The sequence below is a fragment of the Pseudophryne corroboree genome, chromosome 11, assembly GCF_028390025.1.
Source record: "Pseudophryne corroboree isolate aPseCor3 chromosome 11, aPseCor3.hap2, whole genome shotgun sequence".
Classification (NCBI taxonomy): domain Eukaryota; kingdom Metazoa; phylum Chordata; class Amphibia; order Anura; family Myobatrachidae; genus Pseudophryne; species Pseudophryne corroboree.
Genome location: NC_086454.1, coordinates 341,349,012 through 341,356,547, shown reverse-complemented (window position 1 = coordinate 341,356,547; position 7,536 = coordinate 341,349,012).

The following is a 7,536-nucleotide window of genomic DNA, read 5'->3' as shown; positions in this document are numbered from 1 at the left end:
TTGACCAGGACTGTGTGTTACGAACTATTGCGCCACTGCACGGACTGGGAGCAGTACCGAGCCAGAAAGAGCCATATGGGCAGGAGCACCCTGTGGCCTGTTTGAGCAGTATACTGCTATTGTGGGAGGTGTGGTATGCCACGATTGGGACACCTTGGGTGGCACTTGTTTGTAACCGGCCCCCCACCGTGGTGACTTACCACCTACCTGTTAGGTGGCTGCAACCTACCTTGGGGAAATTGGACAGACTTTTGTGGTGGAGCCTTGAACTTGGACTTCAGGCGGACTATTTGAACATTGTGCACCCACGAAGAGAGGCCCACTACACTATGGATGAACTGTCTAGGCCAGAGCCTACACCCCCCAGGTAGCGTCCCCTTCACCCCAACGGACTGCGGGACCAGGACCCAAATCGTTGGGACATGGGTCCCTGGTTGACCCGCTTGAATGGGGGGGGAGGAGTGTGGCCGGAGAGCCCCAGCCACAAGGCAAATGGCCGCTTTGGCACTGAAGGGGTTAACCCCTAGTGCCCGGCGCCATTTGCAGAGACAATGGGCGCTTGGCGCCAGATTTAAAAATGTATGGGGGCGCTAGGCGCCGTGTGTTATAAACTGTTTTAGGCATGTATTTTAAGATGTGCCGTGGTCCCGGACCCCTCCGGAGACCACGGCAGTGAGGACAGCCCCCCGGCGCGCTCAGCAGAGTGTGCACGCCGGGGGAGAGGAGGCAGCCGCTGACCGCCGGAGTCCGGGAGCTCCGCTCCCGGCAGCGGTCAGTGTAGCCCCGGGCGCACTGGAGTGTGCGCGCCGGGGAGAAGGGTGAGCACTGCGGCTGGGAGCTCGGCTCCCGCTGCAGTGCTCTCTGTAAGAGCCGCCGCTGGGGGCCGGGAGCTCTGCTCCCAGCGCCTCAGCAGAGCACGGGTGGCCAGCCGCAGCAGCCGGGACGGACGTCCCGGGCTGCTAGCCGGCGAGGGGGGTGCGCTGCAGCCCGGCTCCCCGCCGGACGCTGCAGCGAGGCCACGAGTCAGCACCGCTCATGGGGGACCGGGCTAGCCGGCTCCCTAGCGGCGTGGGCAAATTAGGCTGCCCAGCAGGATGGTGAGCGCTGGGGTCCGGGAGCTATGCTCCCGGCGCCTCAGCGCTGAAACAAGCCAGGGTCACGGCGGCCGGGACAAGTGTCCCGGGCCACCGGACTTCGATACAGGGGGGTGCGCCGCTGCGTGCGGCAGGGCCACAAAAGTAGTGCCACACTGGGGGGACAGGGAGAGCCAGCTCCCTGGAACCCCAGAGGCAGGAAGGCAGGCTGGAGGATGGGGGAAGCCAGCCCCATACTTCCAGCACAGAGGGAGAGCCCTAGCAGCCAGGCTGCAGGGCTTGGGAAGGCACAGTAGTTAGGACATTGTGTAAAACATGCAGTGCCTAGGTATGTGGAGCCTGTGCAGGCTCAGAGTGTATTTAAATGTATAAACATGTACAGTGTGATTTAAATGTAATGTATGTAAAGGTAAAATGCACTTACTTGATTGTGTGTCCCAGGAGGGGGGAATCCATAGCTGTGCAGGCTGATGGATTCTCCCAGACCTTTTCCCTAAAAACGGAATGCTTTCCCATCCAGCCTCACAGTTCCAATGGGCACAGGGAGAAAGAGAAGCAGCTTAGCTATGAAACCAGCTGAGTGGTTTCTTGGAGCTCCATGGAGATCAGCCGTAGTGGCCAGGAAACCTGGACCGGGGAGCCAGGCTGCCCAGCTCTGGAGCCCAAATCCAGGCTGCAGGCAGTGAGAGGGGTCCCGGGCAGGTTTCTGGAAGTCAGATTTAGGAGGGAAAACTTCCCCCCAGCCAGACTGAACGGCACCGTGGGAGTATCCTGCTCTCCCAGATGGGAGAGACAAAGGAGACCGACCACTCCCCACTGTCCATAGGGAACAATGTTAGGTGTGCATGAGACCAGAGCATGCACAGCTCATGGGTAAACATTGATTGGTTGTACACCACAGGGCGGGCTTACCCCCTGTGGTAAGGGGTCTTGGAGAGGGATAAAAGAAGGGCAGTTGGCCCATAGAATTGTGTATTGTAACATCTTCTTCTGCTGAAAACATCTTGATTGTATGCTGTTGCCCCTAGCAATAGGGAGGAGCCTTTTTAAAGGTTATTTGAGCAAATAAACATCTTTGCCTCAAGAAGACTGCTTCATCTTGTGACCTACAGGGTTAGGCCAAACCTAGCCCCGTTCTCCGGCTGTCCAGGGAAGCACCTGACGTCTCCAAGCTCCGCCTTCCGCCAGCTACCGGTAGAGGCCTAGCAAGTGGCTAGTGGGGATACGTCGACACCACACAGGTGTGGTAAAGCAGTGCGTCGGCACATACAGAGCAGAACCGTGGTTCCAAACGCCACGGCAGGTTAGGAGTTTGGTGGTGGCAGCGAGAACCCGCCCACAGCGCAGTGGGTGGAGTCAGTAACAGGCGGTTACTGACGGTAAGCGGGAATCCCCTATGTGGTCAGGCCTCGTGCGGCTTGACCTTCCATTCTGTGCGCAGTCAACGGGACGCGGAAGCTGCGAGTGCTTCCGTACGGTATCGTCCTGTCACAGAAATTGGTGGCAGCGGTGGGATAATCCCAGGCGGCTTTTCATCACCTGATTGGAGAAGCCGAGTTACTCAGGAGAGGAGTAACTGCAGCGCAGGAGAACGCACAAGATGGCGGAATTCAGCGGAATGTCCAAGGAGGATCTGGAGATCGTATGCCAGGGGAAGGGTGTGGAAATCCCTTTCAATGCGTCCAGGAGCGTCATGCAGGCGGCGCTCAGGAGCGTGGAGGAGTCTCATCGTGCGGAGGTGGAAAGCACTGACGGCGTCAGCATCGCAGAGGACGGCCCAGCAGTGGACCTTCATGAGGAACCGGTGAGAACCACAAGCCCCTCCCTCTCTCACAACAGCCATGTCTCCCAACAATCCCTAGCAGGGCCAGGATCCCAACGTCCCAGGGGGGGGCGGCCCGGATACCCTAGCAGATCGGCTAGCGGAATTGGGGGAAAGGGCAACGGAGCAAGAGCGCTTGATCATCATCCAGATGTGGCGTGATGAGCGGGCACCACAGGCCGTGGTACTCCGGGAGCCGTTGTCAGCTGTTGTACACAGATCAGGACGAGTTCAGTTTGCCAAGTTTGCAGACAGTGATGGGGACATTGATGGACATTTGCAAGTCTTTGAGAGGACTTGTAAACTACATGATCTACCCAAGTCAGAGTGGGTGAGACACCTTGTGCCCACTCTGCATGGAGAGGCCTTGGAGGCCTATCGAGGAGTGGCGACGGAGGACTGCGGGAACTACGACGAAGTCGCAAAGGCCCTCCTCCAGCGATTCTTCATCACTCCAGAGTCTTACAGGAAGAAATTCAGAGACTTGCCTAAGAATCCTAGCAGCACCCATGAGCAGTTCGCCACCCAGCTGTGGCAGTACGTGGTGAAGTGGGTGAAGGATTCGGAAGCCACTACATGGGACGCACTGATCGACCTGATCTGCAGGGAGCAGTTCTACCGCAGGTGCGCCAAGAAGTGAAGGAGTGGGTGCTAGATCGGGAGCCACCCAGCTTAAAGATGGCTGCACAGTTAGCAGACAAGTATGTGGCAATTCGGCCACGGGGGCAGAAGCGCCCAGCGAGCAGCCAGCTCCAAAAGACTGTACCACCAAGGGGACCCCCCTCTTCAGCTCATCACCCCCAAAGACAAGCATCTTCCAACCCGGGTGCTCTTGGCCAGCAACCGCACCGCAGCGTCCCTGCAACTGATCAGAGATCATCGGTGCCACGACTGGAGAAGAAGTGCTACGGCTGTGGGAATATCGGACATCTGAGGATGAACTGTCCTGCATCCCAAGCACCCCAGACTCGTGCCCCAAATCCGAGTGCTGGAGCCCGGATCGCTTGTTTGACGAGAGGAGATGAGCCTACAGAGACTGTTCCCCCTCCAGTCAGTCCGATGGAGTGTGGCGAGAGACAGGTGCACTCTGCGGAGAGAGTCACCTGCATGGCCAAACAGCCCCTACACAACATGTGGAGGCACCTGCAGCCAGTCCACGTGGGACCTCTGCAGGGAGAAGGCCTAAGAGACTCTGGGGCCTCAATCACTGTGGTGAGCCCCCACCTTATAGATCCTGCTGCAGTATTGCAGGGTCGCACTGCCACGGTCACCCTGGCAGAAGGAACAGAAAAAGCGGTTCCCATGGCAAGAGTCTACCTGGACTGGGGAGCTGGACCAGAGTTGCGAGAAGTTGCCGTCATGGATGGTCTCCCAACTGATGTGGTCCTAGGAAATGATCTGGGTGGTGGGATCGTCACTACGTTTGTTGGCGCCATTCCCCAGAGTCAAGTTCCAAAACCACCATTGACATCAGCTACACCAGCACCGCCCCGCCCAGAGGAAAAGACTACAGCTGCTAGACAACTGCCAGCACAGCCAACCACAGCATCAACCAGCCCAGAGGAAAAGATCACAGCGGCTAGATCAGTACATCGACCCCGCATGCCTTTTGCCTCTGGTATGCCTACGTCCCCTAGCAACGCAGAGGATGTCGGTTCCAGCTCGTGTGATCCTGTGGGGGTGCCCAATGATGCTCCTGACCCAAGTGGTTTGCCAACTCCGGCGGTGAGTATGAGAAACCACACTGACTTTTCCATGACTGACCCCTACCAGACTGACCCTAGTAGTCCCCACCTAGATCCCCCTGTAGTGTGTCCCAATTTAGGAGAGATTGAGGGCCGCAGGCAGGAGTTTAGGGAGGCTCAACTCTCTGACCCATCCCCGAAAGGCATGAGGCGCCACTCTGGCAGCGGCCTTGACAGGGTTGGGGCGGGAAGTTTGACCTGGCGGGAAGGGTTAAGGTACAGGGTAGCCAGGAAAGTGGGAGGGGATAGACCAGATAGGGAATGTGTCCAACTGGTCCCCTCAGGGAACGTTCCTGCGCAACCGGTGTCGGTTGCCAGCGAAACCCCTTTGGACGGTAACCCGGAGACAGACCGTACCCTGAAGTGCCCGACACAGAGCTTACCCTGGTCTGGAATGTCGGATGACGCCCAGACCAACTGTAAGGCTGGTGCCATGCGTTGGCAGCCGGGGCACTCCAGCGGTTGTGTTGTCTCTGGGCCTCTGCCCATAGGAGAACCCTTGCAGCAAGTTGCTGTGGACATAGCAGGTCCCCTGCCTGTGCGCAGTAGATCGGGGAAGACACGCAGCCTCCCTGTAGTGGATGCCACACAGAATCCAGAGGCTGGTGGTCTGGCCGCCATCACTGAGGCACAGGTAGCGGACGAGGAGGAAGGAGTAGGCCTAGGTGACAGGGTAGGTTTCCCGAGTCATAGGTCGACAGAGGAGGATTGGAGGGCAGGTCTGACAGTAAGGGCAGACAGTTGCCAGATAGGTATGACGGAGGTGCAGTGCCTGGGGCACCATGTGGGAGGAGACAGGGGTAGGCCCAACCCAGAGGGGGTAGAGGCAACCAGAGGCTGTCCCCGACCCACATCACCCAGACCGGTACTGACCTTAGAACCTGTAAGGCCCTACGGACATGTTGTCATTGACTTTAGTCCTGTAGTGAACCCCTTGACAGAGGTGGCTAGGAAGGGCATTCCCAAGTCAGTGGACTTTGCACCCGCTTGCGAGTTGGCATTCCAGTCATTGAAGAAGGCTCGGGTACCCGCTCCAGTGCTGATGGCGCACATTCTTGACCAGGACTGTGTGTTACGAACTATTGCGCCACTGCACGGACTGGGAGCAGTACCGAGCCAGAAAGAGCCATATGGGCAGGAGCACCCTGTGGCCTGTTTGAGCAGTATACTGCTATTGTGGGAGGTGTGGTATGCCACGATTGGGACACCTTGGGTGGCACTTGTTTGTAACCGGCCCCCCACCGTGGTGACTTACCACCTACCTGTTAGGTGGCTGCAACCTACCTTGGGGAAATTGGACAGACTTTTGTGGTGGAGCCTTGAACTTGGACTTCAGGCGGACTATTTGAACATTGTGCACCCACGAAGAGAGGCCCACTACACTATGGATGAACTGTCTAGGCCAGAGCCTACACCCCCCAGGTAGCGTCCCCTTCACCCCAACGGACTGCGGGACCAGGACCCAAATCGTTGGGACATGGGTCCCTGGTTGACCCGCTTGAATGGGGGGGGAGGAGTGTGGCCGGAGAGCCCCAGCCACAAGGCAAATGGCCGCTTTGGCACTGAAGGGGTTAACCCCTAGTGCCCGGCGCCATTTGCAGAGACAATGGGCGCTTGGCGCCAGATTTAAAAATGTATGGGGGCGCTAGGCGCCGTGTGTTATAAACTGTTTTAGGCATGTATTTTAAGATGTGCCGTGGTCCCGGACCCCTCCGGAGACCACGGCAGTGAGGACAGCCCCCCGGCGCGCTCAGCAGAGTGTGCACGCCGGGGGAGAGGAGGCAGCCGCTGACCGCCGGAGTCCGGGAGCTCCGCTCCCGGCAGCGGTCAGTGTAGCCCCGGGCGCACTGGAGTGTGCGCGCCGGGGAGAAGGGTGAGCGCTGCGGCTGGGAGCTCGGCTCCCGCTGCAGTGCTCTCTGTAAGAGCCGCCGCTGGGGGCCGGGAGCTCTGCTCCCAGCGCCTCAGCAGAGCACGGGTGGCCAGCCGCAGCAGCCGGGACGGACGTCCCGGGCTGCTAGCCGGCGAGGGGGGTGCGCTGCAGCCCGGCTCCCCGCCGGACGCTGCAGCGAGGCCACGAGTCAGCACCGCTCATGGGGGACCGGGCTAGCCGGCTCCCTAGCGGCGTGGGCAAATTAGGCTGCCCAGCAGGATGGTGAGCGCTGGGGTCCGGGAGCTATGCTCCCGGCGCCTCAGCGCTGAAACAAGCCAGGGTCACGGCGGCCGGGACAAGTGTCCCGGGCCACCGGACTTCGATACAGGGGGGTGCGCCGCTGCGTGCGGCAGGGCCACAAAAGTAGTGCCACACTGGGGGGACAGGGAGAGCCAGCTCCCTGGAACCCCAGAGGCAGGAAGGCAGGCTGGAGGATGGGGGAAGCCAGCCCCATACTTCCAGCACAGAGGGAGAGCCCTAGCAGCCAGGCTGCAGGGCTAGGGAAGGCACAGTAGTTAGGACATTGTGTAAAACATGCAGTGCCTAGGTATGTGGAGCCTGTGCAGGCTCAGAGTGTATTTAAATGTATAAACATGTACAGTGTGATTTAAATGTAATGTATGTAAAGGTAAAATGCACTTACTTGATTGTGTGTCCCAGGAGGGGGGAATCCATAGCTGTGCAGGCTGATGGATTCTCCCAGACCTTTTCCCTAAAAACGGAATGCTTTCCCATCCAGCCTCACAGTTCCAATGGGCACAGGGAGAAAGAGAAGCAGCTTAGCTATGAAACCAGCTGAGTGGTTTCTTGGAGCTCCATGGAGATCAGCCGTAGTGGCCAGGAAACCTGGACCGGGGAGCCAGGCTGCCCAGCTCTGGAGCCCAAATCCAGGCTGCAGGCAGTGAGAGGGGTCCCGGGCAGGTTTCTGGAAGTCAGATTTAGGAG